We start from the raw sequence: 16,376 nt of genomic DNA, 5'->3' as shown, positions 1-16,376 counted from the left end.
CAAATGGAAAGAGGTCTGATGTATTTTCACAACATGAGCTAACATGGAAACTTGGTCTGCAAAAAGCTTATTTTTTCCCTTATTAATTCATGGGACATGGGCGTCGCTGGCTGGCCAGCATTTATTGCCCATCCCTAGTTGCCTGAGAGTCAGCCACATTGGCGTAGCTGTGGAGTCATATGTAGGCCAGACCAGGGAAGGACAGCAGATTCCCTTCTCGAAAGGACATTAGTGAACCAGATGGATTTTTCTGACAATGGTTTCATGGCCATCAGTAGATTCTTAATTCCAAATATTTTCTATTGAATTCAAATTCCATTATCTGCTGTGGTGGGATTCGAACCCTGGTCCCCAGAACATTAGCTGAATTTCTGGGTTAACAGTCTAGCGATAACACCACTAAGCCATTGCCTCCCCAAGAAAAATGGTTAGAATTTTCCTTATAGGGATAGGGCCTGGGTGGGATTGTAGTCAGTGCAGACTCGATGGGCCGAATGGCCTCCCTCTGCACTGCAGGGATTCTATGATTATTTGAAATTTACAGTGCAGACATAAGTGGGCAAATTGCCTTCTTCTGTACCGTAACTATTCTGTGACTCTTATTATTGAAGGTTTCATTCTTCAAAACTGTTTGGAAAAGTTCTCAGAATTGCACCAAATCATTGCCTGGGATATTCTTATTCCACTCGCGGCAGGACCAGGAGTTCTCGTCCAAAGTCAACGGACCTTTGGCTGGTCCGTCAAACTTTCCACCCTGTCTGCAGTAGGAATTGTCAGTCAATGGGAACGGAAACTCCTGGCCAATATCTTAGCTTTACTTCTAAAATCTCAGTGCAGCAGATGCGGTATTTTCCCTGCTACAGGGATGTCCTGACTAACCAAAAACATGAAATATTCATGGCACAATGCTCCAAGCGCAATCATTTTTCCACACGTTTCAACTTCAATCCCTGTGCTATTTGTTCTGCTGACATCTCTGAAATTGTTTGCTGGATGGATGAAGTGTAGAAAAGAATCCATGTACTCAGGTTTCGCCTTCCAATGTTTATGACAAAAGATATCAAAAGGAGAATTTTTGCAAATGTCCAGTAAAAAAAAACAGCAGCTCGGTGGTCGTTAAAAGCGAGAGGTTTAACCAATCATTTTGAGATGGTTACAACAATCAACAAACCAATGTTTTTTAAAACATACAGTGGGCAAGAAATGCAAAGATATGGCTAGTCCAACCGGCGGCCCAGGGGTTGCCTTGTGGCCCACGAAGCCTCTCCATGTGGGCCCCCAGAGCCACTGATCAAAATGCCAGGAAGACCAGTCAATGATATCGAAGATTCTGCAAGGGGCAGTTCCTCTATTCAAAGCCTGCTTCTCTCCAATGATTGCTCGTGAGCCCCTCAGTAGCAAGTATGGAGAGAGAAACACTGCGAATGAAGGAGCATCGAACACTCATAGCTGGGAACATGTGGAGATTTGGGCTTCCCCGCATTCGCTCCCCGTTTCAACCCTGCTCTCCCCCTGTTTTTACCCCCTCTCTGTTCCCCCACTCTCTCCCTGTTTCCCCCTGCTCTCTCCATTCCACCCCTTCTCCCCGCTCTCTACCTGCTTTCCCCATTCTCTCCCGGTTTCCCTCCACTCTCTCCGTTTCCCTCCACTCCCCATTCCCCTCATCCCCCCTGTTCCCCCCACTCTCTCTCTCCGTTTTCTTCCACTCTCTCCTTGTTTCCCCCACTCTCTCACTGTTTACCCCTGCTCTCCATTCCCCCTCCCCTTGCTCTCTCCCTGTTTCCCCCCGCTCTCTCCCCGTTTCCCTCCACTCCCTCCATTTCCGCCCACTCTCTCCATTCCCCCCTTCTCCCCCCCCCCCCCCCCCCCCGCTCTCTACCTGTTTCCCTACGCTCTCTCCATTTCCCCTACTCTCCAATTTCCCCCTGCTCTCCACCTGCATTTGCCCCCGCTCTCTCCTGCTTCCCCCGGGCTCTCTCCGTTCTCCCTGCTCTCTGCATTTCCCCCCGCTCTCTCCTGCTTCCCCCAGCTCTCTCCCTGTTTCCCTCCACTCTCTCTGTTCCCACTTTCCCCTGCTATCTACCTGCTTCACCCGCTCTCTCTGTTTCCCCTACTCTCTACATTTTCCCCGTACTCTCCTGCTTCCCCCAGCTCTTCCTGCTTTCTCACAGCCCTGGAGTGTACTTACATTCAGGCGCTGTGAAGCCTTAGGCCTAGTTCCAGATTTCTCTTCCACTCTCATAGCAACCCCTTCCCTGTCATTATAGTGAGTGAGAGTGATTAATTGAGTGAGGGAGGGAGGGAGGGTGAGAGAGGGTGGGTGGGTGAGAGAGGGAAGAAGGGTTGGTGGGTGAGAGAGGGTGAGTGGGTGAGAGAGGGAGGGTGGGTCAGAGAGGGAGGGAGGGTGGGTGGGTCAGAGAGGGAGGGAGGGTGGGTGGGTCAGAGAGGGAGGGTGGGTCAGAGAGGGAGGGAGGGTGGGTGGGTCAGAGGGGAGGGTGGGAGATGAGGGAGGGAGGGTGGTTTACACACAGGCAATGTCCCTGAACCAAACAGTTGGTGGATTTTCACCTAAGCTTCTGTTATAGCATGACCCAATTTGCCGTTGCAAAACTGGCACATTGAATACCTAATCATATGGATTACTAACATCACCTTTACTGTAAACATCCAGTCCAGTTCCTGACTCCCACTTGCCTGGATGTGCGCACCTCCAACAACACCAGAAGCTCGACACCATCCAGGACAAGGGAGCCCACTTGATTGCTACCCTACCCACAAACATTCACTCCCTCCACCGCCGATAAACAGTGATAGCCACATGTACCATCTAGTTTAAGTTTATTTATTAATCACAAGTAGGCTTACATTAACACTGCAGTGAAATTACTGTCAAAATCCCCTAGTTGCCACACTCCGGCGCCTGTTCGGGTACACTGAGGGAGACTTTAGCATGGCCAATCACCTAACCAGCACTGTGGTTTTGGACTGTGGGAGGAAACCGGTGCACCCAGAGGAAACCCAAGCATCTACAAGTTGCGCTGCAAGAACTTACCAAGGCTCCTTTGGCATCACCTTCCAAACTAACATCTGGAAGGACAAGAACAGCAGATACCTGGGAACACCACCGCCTGGAGGTTACGCTTCAAGTCACTCATCATTCTGATTCAGAAATATGTCAACATTCCTTCAATGTTGCTGGGTCAAAGTCCTGTAATTCCCTCCCCAACAACATTGTGGGTGTACCTGCATCTCAGGAACTGCAGGGGTCAAGAAGGCTGCATATTACCGTCTCATGAGCAATTAGGGATGGACAATAAATGCTAGACTAGCCAGAAATGCCCATATCTTATCAATTAATTTCGATTAATTATTGTTTTTTTTCAATGATCAGTTTATTGTTTTGATATTTATTTGCCCATCAAGTTGTTTCTTTTCATATGCCAGCATTTGTTTTTGAAATTCATATTTAATGTTGTGCCAAACCTTGGAGGGGATTCTCCCGACCCACCCGCCATGAGAATCGTAGCGGGCGGGGGAGCGGACCACGCAAAGATCCATTGATCTTGGGGGGCACGGTGGCACAGTGGTTAGCACTGCTGCCTCACAGCGCCAGGGACCCGGGTTCAATTTCGGCCTCGAGTCAGTCTGTGTGGAGTTTGCATGCTTTCCCCGTGTCTACATGGGTTTCCTCCAGGTGCTCTGGTTTCCTCCCACAGTTCAAAGGTTGAGTGGCCATGGTAAATTGACCCTAGTGTCAAGGAGATTAGCAAGGTAAATATGTGGGGTTACGGGATAGGGCCTGGGTGGGATTGTGGTCAGTGCAGACTAGATGGGCCAAATGGCCTCCTTCTGTATTGTAGGGTTTCTATGATATGATTCATAGAAACATACAAGATAGGAGCAGGAGGAGGCCATTTGGCCCTTCGAGCCTGCTCCGCCATTCATCACGATCATGGCTGATCATCCAACTCAATAGCCTAATCCTGCTTTCTCCCCATAACCTTTGATCCCATTTGCCCCAAATGCTTTATCCAGCTGCCTTTTGAATGCATTTTATGTTTTGGCATCCCATGATCTCGGGTGGGATTCTTCAGTTTTGGGGTGAGTGCGGCCAGAGAATCCCATCCCTTATCTTTCCAAAAAATTGCTCATCAGCCGCTTGAATGAGAAAAAAATTGAAATGTCTGCCCCTGCACAAAAAGGTTGGAGAACCCTACACTGGACCCATCTTCGTTTGTTTACTTGTCCTGTTACCTTACCATCCCTTTTGCTGTGCACCAGCGTCCCCTTTTAATCTTTCCTGCTTTCCACCCTATTACAGGTTCTCTCTTTTTTTCCCCCTCCCCTCCCACTTTCCTTGTCTCAGTACCCACTGAAAAGCCGGTTGAATCATCAAATCTCTGATGGAAGACCAGTTTTGATAAAAAGATCTTTGGCCAGAAACCTGTTTCTCTGCCTCACCCAAAGCTGCCTGAGCTGCTGCGACTTTGCTGTTCTTACTTTGGAACACAATAGGTGCGATCTTACCGGCCGTTCACGCCACGCTCCCGTTGCAGCGAAGCCGCAGAATTTGGCGGCCAGCTAAATCTCCTCCATTCACTGCGGCGGGATGGGAAAATCCCGCCGGCGTGATCGAGAAAATCCCTCCGCAGTGAGCGGTGGTAAGATTCCAGCCAGCGCATTTTATTTTGCTTTTCCATCTCCTAGCAACACGCCATTTCTAGTTTTACCCCACAACCCCATGCTCTCGCCCCCACTCTCCATTTAGAACCATAGAACCATAGAAAATTACAGCTCAGAAACAGGCCTTTTGGCCCTTCTTGTCTGTGCCGAACCATTTTATGCCTAGTCCCACTGACCTGCACTTGGACCATATCCCTTCACACCCCTCTCATCCATGAACCCGTCCAAGTTTTTCTTAAATGTTAAAAGTGACCCCGCATTTACCACTTTATCCGGCAGCTCATTCCACACTCCCACCACTCTCTGCGTGAAGAAGCCCCCCCTAATATTCCCTTTAAACTTTTCTCCTTTCACCCTTAACCCATGCCCTCTGGTTTTTTTCTCCCCTAGCCTCAGCGGAAAAAGCCTGCTTGCATTCACTCTATCTATACCCATCAAAATCTTATACACCTCTATCAAATCTCCCCTCAATCTTCTACGCTCCAGGGAATAAAGTCCCAACCTATTCAATCTCTCTCTGTAACTCAGCTTCTCAAGTCCCGGCAACATCCTTGTGAACCTTCTCTGCACTCTTTCAATCTTATTTACATCCTTCCTGTAACTAGGTGACCAAAACTGTACACAATACTCCAAATTCGGCCTCACCAATGCCTTATATAACCTTACCATAACACTCCAACTTTTATACTCGATTTCACTGGCACACACCTTTTCCTTTAATGGTTTGCCACTAAAAGGAGGAGCTGGAAGCCATTACTCCCTTCTAAGATGCTGCAATGTTAGTCTATGCTGAAAAATCCACCAGATTAGTGGAGCATATTTTTATTTTCAAAACACTGGTCCATGATGTCATGTGTGACAAACAGAATGGAGTATTTCACCTTGGAGTATTTCAGGGTGGCACAGTGGCACAGTAGTTAACTCTGCTGCCTCACAGTGCCAGGGACCCAGGTTCGATTCCATGCAGCGTCTGCACATTTTGGAAGCATGCTGTCAGGTGTGATAAGCAGAATGGAGCATTTCATGGAAATAGAAACATAGAAAAACTACAGCACAAAACAGGCCCTTCGGCCCCACAAGTTGTGCCGAACATACCCCTACCTTCTCGGCCTACCTATAACCCTCCATCCTATTAAGTCCCATGTTCTCATGCAGGAGTCTCTTAAAAGACCCTATTGAGTTTGCCTCCACCACCTTAACATTTTTTTTATTTATTAGTGTCACAAGTAGGCTTACATTAACACTGCAATGAAGTTACTATGAAAATCCCCTAGACGCCACACTCCAGCACCTGTTCTGGTACACTGAGGGAGAATTTAGCATGGCCAATGTACCCAACCAGCACGTCTTCTGGACTGTGGGAGGAAACTGGAGCACCCGGAGAAAACTCACACAGACACTGGGAGAACGTGCGGATTCCGCACAGACAGTGACCCAAAGCTGGAACTGAACCCGGGTCCCTGGCGCAGTGAGGCAGTAGTGCTAACCAGTGTGCCACCGTGCTGTCCTCACCTTAAGTCTGTACACCAGATGTTTTACGCACTCTACGAAGGCAATTCCATCCTGCCGGAGTGACAAAGTATCAGTGCTTTAATGCACAAGTGTGCCAGATACCTTCTGAAACTTCCTCAGCAAATATTTTTGAGATTGTGATGCACTGTGACATGCTATCAAACTAAACAGGGCAAACACTACCTTGAAATGCTGAAAGTTGCAATGCATGAATAAGCAGACACAGTATTATCTTGAATAATGGATGGTCAGGAGTATTTTATGAGGCTGCAATACAATCTATGGTTTCCAATGCATCTTACACCATGAGAACAGCTTTTGAAATGTATACCACCTTAATTGCCTTATCACTGTCCAATCATTAAGACACTCACAGCTGCTTATTATCCAACTTCAAGTTCAATAAATGCAATGTGTTATAGTATACTTATGTGATAAGAATTCTGCATCAGCAACAAAAAAATATATGGGAAAACCAAAGCGTCACAATAGGGCATTATAAGCTGATAGATATGGAGCAGATTGACATTGTACGTTCAAAATTCAATAAAGTCAGCTCCACAAAATTAAAAATAGTACTCAAAACGGTTTTAACGCTGATATCTAATGTACTATAAAACAAAGATATACGCTGTGCTAACGGGCATTCCTGCCTGTAAATAATTAATCAATGATTCATTAAAATTTATAAACATTATAGTATATTATTCATTAACCAAGTAATCATAGTAATTAGTACAATATCTTTCTTTTGCTACTACAGAATCAGCATGACAATGTTTATACTGATGAGATTATTAAACATGATACATTCTAATACTTTATCAACCAATAGGTGGGAAGGATTGATGAAACCCCGGTAACTGTACCACAAAATATTCATCTAATTTAGACAATGTATGTCACCCAGAATTATATGTTTGAAGTAGTTTCTGGAAACATACATTTGCCACGATGGACAGAACCAAGAATGAACTATCTTGGCCTTCCGGCCACATCGTCCTAATCCAGGCATCCACTTACAGCTCTCCTGTCCGAACCTCAAAGACTGCTACCAAAGGCGAAGTATCCAGCAAGGGGGAGGTAAGTGATTGATAAGGATGTGGATGCTCTGGAGAGGGTACAGAAGAGGTTTACCAGGATGTTGCCTCGTCCGGAGGGTATTAGCTATGAGGAGAGGTTGGATAAACTGGGATTGTTCTCCCTAGAGCGATGGAGGTTGAATAGTGACCTGATAAGAGGTTTACAAGATTATGAGCGGCATGGACAGAGTGGATAGTCAGATGCTCTTTCCTAGGGTAAAAAAGTCAAGTAATGGAGGATATAGGTTTGAGGTGTGTGGGGAAAAGTTTAGAGGAGATGTGCAAGGCAAGTTTTTTTACACAGAGAGTGGTGAATGTCTGGAAATCGCTGCCCGGGGAGATGGTGGGAGCAGGTACGATAGCGGCATTTAAGGGGCATCTAGATGAATACATGAATAGGATGGGAATGGAAGGATACGGACTCTGTAAATGCATACGGTTTTAGTTTAGGAAGGCATCATGATTGGCGCAGGCCTGGAGGGCCGAAGGGCCTATTCCTGCGCTGTACTGTTCTTTGAAGAGGTGAGTGGGCTGCCTGTGGTGCAGTTGTTTTGAAAATTACGTAAACGCAAGTCCTTCCTTTCCTTTCTTTTGTCTACTGCTGAAAATCAGGTTTAAATGGTAAGAACTACCTTGCCAAAACTGGAAACTGCTACGAGCATTTACAGTTCCTCCATCAGTCCAGTTTGTTGCAATTCACATTTGTAGGTCATATATAGTTTGTCAAAAAAAGGTTTTTACTTGAAATATTGCACTTCTTACTTTCAAAGAACCCCCTCAACAGCATTAAGTAAGATTTGATGAAATGATGAAGGAACATCTATATATGCCCAAGCAGTAACTTGGGGACGGCACGGTGGCACAGTGGTTAGCATTGTTGCCTCACAGCGCCAAGGACCTGGGTTCGATTCCCAGCTTGGGTCACTGTCTGTGCAAAGTCTGCACATTCGCCCCGTGTCTGCATGGATTTCCGCTGGGTGCTCCAGTTTCCTCCCACAGCCCTGTTAGGTGCATTGGCCATGCTAAAATCTCTTTCGGTGTAACCGAACAGGCACTGGAGTGTGGCAACTCGGGGAATTTCACAGTAACTTCTTTGCAGTGTTAATGGAAGCCTACTTGTGACACTTAAAAAAACCTTTACAAAGGTCCCATTGCTGTTTTTATCTGTCTGGGTAATTGGGAGACGGAAGGTTTTGTTTCAGTAAGCTTGGTAAACTAATAATTAATCACATCCAGCTGCTGATATGGGCAGGTGTAGGGAGTACAACTGTGATAGCAGCAGAAAATTACATGTAGGTAATATTTCAATGGTTAGAAACTGGCTGTCATGCTTGGTAAGAGGGAGAGGGGCCTAAAATAACCAGGGTGCAGCATCCCTCACTCAATATAGGCGCTACAATATTGATAAGTTGCCTTTGTAAGCATCCGTAATGGCTACCCAATACAGGTATTCGGCCTCTTACATGTAAGGTATGCACACACATGAGATTTGTAAGTAATCACTACAGCGTGTGTACGATCCATGATGTGAGGTTGTTAATGAGGAAGATTTTTTTTAAATTTCAGGGGAACCAGGAAATAAGACTTATTCCCACAACTGCAGTACTGGCAATCGCCAGCCCCCCATCCCAAAACCTATCTTTGCTTCATTGCTGACAAACCAAACAACCGAATATCAAGCTTACAAAAATGCACAAGCTTTCTAAGAGGAAAACTCGGTGGAATAAATTAGTTCTGTTTTGGTTTCTGTTTTTTGAGCAAACTAGGATTGTTTTCACTGGAAAGACCGAGGCTGAGGGGGAGACCTGATAGAGGTCTACAAAATTATGAGAGGCATAGACAGGGTGGATAGTCAGAGGTTTTTTCCCAGGATGGAATGTCAATTACAAGGGTGCACAGGTTCAAGTTACGAGTCATAGTCATCGAGGTTTACAGCATGGAAACAGGCCTTTTGGCCCAACCTGTCTGTGTCGCCCAGTTTTTACCACTAAGCTAGTCCCAATTGCCCGCATTTGGCCCATATCCCTCTATACACATCTTACCCAAGTAACTGTCTAAATGCTTTTTAAAAGACAAAATTGTACCTGCCTCTACAACTGCCTCTGGCAGTTCGTTCCAGATACCACCCTCTGAGTGAAAAAATTGCCCCTCTGGAGAGGAGGAAAGTTAAAGAGAGATGTGTGGGGAAGTTTTTCACGCAGAGAGTGGTGGGCGCCTGGAACGTGCTGCCAGAGGAGGTGATGGAAGCAGACATATTAGCAACATTTAAGAGACATCTGGATGGGTACATGAATAGGGAGGGAATAGAGGGATACAGACTAAGGGCAGAAGGTTTTTTTTAGTTTAGTTCGGGCATCATGATCGGCACAGGTTTGGAGGGCCGAAGGGCCTGTTCCTGTGCAGTACTATGTTCTTTGTTCTAGGAAGAGCAGGCACTGGTGACCCATATTCGGGTCATCCAAAGGCCTTTGGATCATTGGGGGCCACTGCAGACCAGAAGACAGGTCAGAACTAATCTCTACCACGAGTAGAATGACACAATTAAAGGAGGAAAACGTCACATTAGGGCGGAAGAAATTCTGAAAGCCTTTTGTAAGATGCAAAGGTATCTTAGCCCAAACCGTAGGGTAGGGGATTAAAATATCAGAGATATGCGAATGAAGGCAAATCAGGGATTTGCTCTGCATTTGGCCCTCTGTTTCATGGCTGAAGTCAAGGTGGTGCTGAAGTCACATAAAGCAGCAAGCAAGCAGCCCAAATGTAAAATGCTGCCTGCAACACAATGAAAAGGTGTGGGTCCCTGGATTGCAATCTCAAAGCTCATTTTCAGGCCTTAACTACTTTTAACCCCGTAAAATCATGGAATGTTACAGAATAGGCAAAGGCTATTCAGACCATAAAAGTAAAACTTTATTTTATAGTCACAAGTAGGCTTACATTAGCACTACAATGAAGTTACTGTGAAAATCCCCTAGTCGTCACACTCCGGCGCCTGTTCAGGTGCACTGAGGGAGAATTTAGCACGGCCAATGCACCTAACCAACACACCTTTTGGACGGTGGGAGGAAACCGGAGCACCCGGAGGAAACCCACGCAGACATGGGGAGAATGTGCAAACTCCACACAGTCAGTGACCCAGGCTAGGAATTAAACCCGGGTCCCTGGCACAGTGAGGCAGCAGTGCTAATTACTGGGCCGCCGTGCTGCCCCGCAAGGCTGTGCTGGTTCATTGATCGAGCAATCCCGTTAGCTCCACTCCACTGCTCTTCCCCTTATCCTGATAAATATTTTTGCTTCAAATATTTATCCAATTCCCTTCCGAAAGTTACAACTGAACTTGCTTCTGCCGCCCTTTCAGAGTTGACCATAACTCTCTGCATCAAAAAATGCTTCCACATCTCTGAGTCCCTGGTCAACAACCTTAATTCTGTACAAAAGCAAAACACCATGAACGCTGGCAATCGGAAATAAAAGTAGATGAAAGGTCATCAACCTGAAATTGATGGGATTGAAGGTGGATAAATCTCCAGGTCCTGATAATCTTCATCCCAGAGTACTTATGGAAGTGGCCCTGGAAATAGTAGATCCATTGGTGGTTATTTTCCAAAATTCTTTGCACTCTGGAATAGTTCCTACAGATTGGAGGGTCACTAATATAAGCCTGCTATTCAGAAAGGGAGGTAGAGAGAAAACAGGGAACTATAGGCCAGTGAGCCTAACGTTGGTACTGGGGAAGTTGCTAGAGTCCATTATTAAGGATTTCATAACTCGACATTTGGAAGGCAGTGGTATAATCAGACAAAGTCAGCATGGATTTACAAAAAAGAAATCATGCTTGACGAATCGATTGGAATTTTTTGAGGATGTAACTAGTGGAGTTAACCGAGGAGAGTGAGTGGATGTAGTTTATTTAGACTTTCAGAAAGCTTTCGACAAGGTCTCTCATAACAGACTACTATGTCAAGTTAAAGTACATGGGATTGCAGGTAATGTCTTGAGATGGATAGAGAGCTGGTTAGTAGATAGGAAGCAAAGAGTTCGCATAAATGAGCCCTTTTCTGATTGACAGTCAGTGACTAGTGGGGTTTCACAGGGATCTGCGCAGGACCCCAACTGTTCACAATATATATTAATGATTTGGAAGAGGGAACTGAATGTATTATCTCCAAATTTGCTGATTATACAAAGTTGGATGGGAGAGTGAGCTGTGAGGAGGATGCAGAGATGTTTCAGTGTGATTTGGGCAGGCTGAGTTTGTGGCCATCTGCATGGCAGATGCAGGATAATGTGGATAAATGTGAGGTTATCCACTTTGGTAGCAATAATAGGAAGTCAGATTATTACTTGAATGGGTGTAAATTGAGAGAGGTGGATACTCAACGAGACCTTGGAGTCCTCGTGCATCAGTCGCTGAAAGTAAGCATGCAGATTCAGCGGGCAGTAAAGAAAACAAATGGTATGTTGACCTTCATAGCAAGAGGATTTGAGCATAGGGATAGGGATGTTTTATTGCAATTATATGGGGCACTGGTGAGGCCACACCTGGAGTACTGTGTGCAGTTTTGGTGTCCTTATCTGTGGAAGGATGTCCTTGCTATAGAGGGAGTACAGTGAAGGTTTACCAGGCTGATTCCTGGGATGGCAGGTCTGTCATATGAGGAGAGACTAAGTCAGTTAGTAATATATTCATTGGAGTTTAGAAGAGTGAGAGGGGATCTCATAGAAACGTATAAAATTCTAACAGGATTAGACAGGGTAGATTCAGAAAGAATGTTCCCAATGGTGGGGGAGTCCAGAACTAGGGGTCATAGTTTGAGGATAAGGGGTAAACCTTTTAGAACTGAGGTGAGGAGAAATTTCTTCACCCAGAGGGTGGTGAATGTGTGGAATTCACGACCACAGAATGTAATTGAGGCCAAAACGTTGTGTGATTTCAAAAATAAATTAGATATAGCTCTTGGGACTGAAGGGATCAAGGGATATAGGGGGGAGGGGGATCAGGATATTGAATTTGATGATCAGCCATGATCACAATGAATGGCGGAGCAGGCCCGAAGGGCTGAATGGCCTCCTCCTGCTTCTAGTTTCTATGTTAATCCAGTTTCTCTCTCCACAGATGCTTGTTGCCAGTATTTCTAGCATTTTCTGTTTCTATTACCTTAATTCTCTGCCCTCTGGTTATTGATCATTCTCCCATTGGAAACAGTTTCTCCTCATTTACACTATCAAAACCATTCATTATTTTGAACAAATCTCCTCTTAACATTCTCAGCTCCAAGCAGAAAAAGCCCAGCTTCAGCCTCTCCAACTAATTCAAGTCCCTCACCCCTCATTCCATTCTCACCATTCTTTCCACTCCCACACTATGATCTTGATATTCTTCCGAAAGTTTGGTGCTCAAGATTGAGCACCTGCTGAGGTCTAATCAGTGTTTTATAAAGTCTGATATCACTTTTTTGTTTATATCCTTTTTGTCCATCTTAGTGGAGGTAGGAGGTGAATCACTCCACAAAATATCCAACTTCGGACTGCTCCTGCTCCTGAATCTACAGTATTTATGTGGCTCGTCCAGTTTAGTCAATCATGACCCCAAGAATGTTGATGATGGGAAATTCAATGATGGTTAAATGCTAAGGGGAAGTATTGGGTTCTCTTGTCAGAAGGGGGTCACTGCCTGGCCTTCATGTTTGATATGATTTTGATTTGATTTATTATTGTCACATGTGTTAACCTACAATGAAAAGTATTGTTTCTTGCGCACTATACAAAGCATACTGTTCATAGAGAAGGAAAGGAGAGATTGCAGAATGTAGTGTTACAGTCATAGCTAGGGCATAGAGAAAGATCAACTTAATGCAAGGTAAGTCCATTCAAATGTCTGACAGCAGCAGGGAAGAAGCTGTTCTTGAGTCGGTTGGCACGTGACCTCAGACTTTTGTATCTTTTTCCCGACGGAAGGGGGACGGGAGAATGTCCGGGATGTGTGGAGTCCTTAATTATGCTGGCTGCTTTGCCGAGGCAGCGGGAAGTGTAGACAGAGTCAATGGATGGGAGGCTGGTTTACGTCTCGGACTGGGCTCCCTTTTGTAGTTCTTTGCGGTCTTGGGCAGAGCAGGTTGTGATACATACCAAGTTGTGATACAACCAGAAAGAATGCTTTCTATGGTGCATCTGTAAAAGTTGGTGAGAGTCGTAGCTGACATGCCAAATTTCCTTAGTCTTCTGAGAAAGGAGAGGCGTTAGTGGGCTTTCTTAACTATAGTGTTGGCATGGGCATGTCAGCATGATACCCAATATCACTTGTCACTCAACAGTTTCCGCCCGGATGTTGTCTAAGTCTTACTGTATGTGTGCACCATATACTGCATTATCTCAGAGTCAGTGGTTAGGGTATAGAGCTTTTGGGCAGGAACTGAAAACAATAGCTTCGGTCAGCCCAATATTCAGCGAGAGGAAATTTCTGCTCATGAAATACTGGAACATCACAACATAACAGAGGCAGTGGAGGGATCGAGAGTGGTGATGGTGAAATAGAACTGGTTGTTGTCAGTGAGAGGATTTGGCTTTATTTCGGTTGGTCCATGAATGCAGCTTCCCAAAGTTGTTGCTAGATAGGTGCCTGACATACAAGAACCTCTAGACTGAGTGACGAGGTAGTCATCACGAGATGGAACACTGGCTCATTTTCCCCTCCCTAATGCCAACTGCAGCTCTCACAGCAGCTAAATAACAGCTCGAATTCTGTTACTGAATTTATTTAACTAGATTGATGATAGAAACATAGAAACTAGAAGCAGGAGTAGGCCATTCGGCCCTTCGAGCCTGCTCTGCCATTCATCTTGATCATGGCTGATCATCGAATTCAATATCCTGATCCCCCCCTTCCTTGATCCCATGATAGATCTATAATGAAAATCATAAAATTAAAAAAGGTTTAAAGTTGATATGTGAACCTATGATGTTTCCACTCCACAGGAGGGAGGGGGGCCAACAGCAGGTCTCCCAGTACACTGGGAGATCGGGGTGCCTGCATAATGACCCACCGAGAGCTCAGCAGCCAGCTTCCCCGGTAAGGTCCAAACCACCAGCCCGCCTTGTCCTTTGAATCCTCTTCACAACTTGCTTTTCTACCTATTTGGCTTCAATATAAACAGTCCCTTCACCAAACTTGAATGTGACTCCCTCGAGCCCTATATCCAAATCACTGAGTTAACAGAAATGTCATGGCACAGATGAAGGAAGGGAAGAATGTGAAACTGCACCACTTGCGTCATAAGGAAGTTATTCTGTTTTAAGTGTCATAGGAAGACTAAGGCAGGTGCAGACAATATAAGGCACAGCAGAGGCCAGTGAGGCAAAACTGCAGTAAGGAGAAACTTAGTTGAGAAGAGATTTGCGATAATAGAGCCATTTCAACCAATACAGAGATGTCCAAAATGATATTTAACTGAGGTTTTTAAAGTTATGGAGAGTGTTGAGAATGAGTAGAAAATTATTTTCCCTTCTGAACCGAAAGTTGGCAACAAAGGTCTAGAAATGAGGGGCATAGATCAGCTAGATAGTCAACATCTTTTCCCAAAGGTAGAGGAGTCTAAAACTAGAGGCTATAGGTTTAAGATGAGAGGGGAGAAATACAAAAGGGTCCAGAGAGGCAATTTTTTCACACAGAGGGTAGTGAGTATCTGGAACGAGCTGCCAGAGGTAGGAGTAGAGGCAGATACAATTTTGTCTTTTAAAATGCATTTGGACAGTTACATGGGTAAGATGGGTATAGAGGGATAGGGGCCAAACGGGGGCAATTGGGACTTGCTTTAGCGGTTTAAAAAAAAGGCGGCATGGATAAGGTGGGCCAAAGGGCCTGTTTCCATGCTGTAAACCTCTATGATTTCTATGACTCTAAGCATTATCAATTTTAAATCCTCACTAAGCGAGAAGAGGCCGAGGCTGCAGGGGAAATTTATTTTTGCGCTGAGTTATTTGGAAATGACAACGGTCTCAACACTGAGCCTGGTGCCCCCTCCCCCATTCAGTACTTCCCTCCAGATATTACTCCACTAACTCATACCACTTGTTTCCTACCTTTCAACTAATTTCTTATTTATACCCAATATTTACTCTGAATTCCAAAAGCTTGGACTTTAATTAGAAAGCTATAAAGCAGAACCTTATCAAATGTATACAGTAAATGGCAGAACCTGTAGGAGTATTGATAGGCAAAGGGATCTGGGTGGACGGGTATACAGGTCACTGAAAGTGGCAATGCAGGTGAAGAAGGTAGTCAAGAAGGCATACGGCATGCTTGCCTTCATCGGCCGGGGCATTGAGTTTAAAAATTGGCAAGTCATGTTGCAGCTTTATAGAACCTTAGTTAGGCCGCACTTGGAATATAGTGTTCAATTCTGGTCACCACACTACCAGAAGGATGTGGAGGCTTTGGAGAGGGTACAGAAAAGATTTACCAGGATGTTGCTTGGCATGGAGGGCATTAGCTATGAGGAGAGATTGGAGAAACTTGGTTTGTTCTCACTGGAGCGACGGAGGTTGAGGGGAGACCTGATAGAAGTCTACAAGATTATGAGAGGCATGGACAGAGTGGATAGTCAGAAGATTTTTCCCAGGGTGGAAGAGTCAATTACTATGGGGCATAGGTTTAAGGTGCGAGGGGCAAGGTTTAAAGGAGATGTACGAGACAGATTTTTTAGACGGGAGTGGTGGGTGCCTGGAACTCATTGCCAGGGGAGCTAGTGGAAGCGGATAAGGTAGTGACTTTTAAGGGGCGTCTTGACAAGTGCATGAATAGGATGGGAATAGAGGGTTAGGGTCCCCGGAAGGGTAGGGGGTTTTAGTTAAGTCGGGCAGCATGGTCGGTGCAGGCTTGGAGGGCCGAAAGGCCTGTTCCTGTGTTGTAATTTTCTTTGTTCTTTGTACTTTCAAAATCTAAGAATACATGTCATAAGTTTCACCACAGTCAACGTGAGTTTTCACTTCCTCAAAGAAATCTGGGATGTCGGTCAGAGGGGAGAAGTGAACCTATAGCTTACTGGTAGCAGTATGAACGTGCTGAGTGTGAATTCTACTCCACCGAGCCCTGGCAAGTAA

General features: G+C 45.3%; 1 protein-coding gene across 19 annotated transcripts in view; it reads right to left on the bottom strand.

Annotated features, from left to right (window-relative positions):
- The window catches only part of slc8a1b (solute carrier family 8 member 1b), a 284,183-nt gene that overhangs the window by 187,851 nt on the left and 79,956 nt on the right, over positions 1-16,376 (bottom strand). Inside the window, exon 1 of one of the 19 annotated variants that reach the window (XM_078212318.1) lies at positions 10,771-10,953. The exons of the other annotated variants lie outside the window; for them this stretch is intronic. The gene's annotated coding sequence lies outside the window, so the exon portion shown is untranslated. Of the gene's footprint in view, positions 1-10,770; positions 10,954-16,376 lie in introns of those variants that run through there. 19 annotated transcript variants of the gene reach the window in all.

This window comes from Mustelus asterias, chromosome 5 (genome assembly GCF_964213995.1).
Source record: "Mustelus asterias chromosome 5, sMusAst1.hap1.1, whole genome shotgun sequence".
NCBI classification, from domain to species: domain Eukaryota; kingdom Metazoa; phylum Chordata; class Chondrichthyes; order Carcharhiniformes; family Triakidae; genus Mustelus; species Mustelus asterias.
This window is presented reverse-complemented; position numbering and strand designations above follow the sequence as displayed.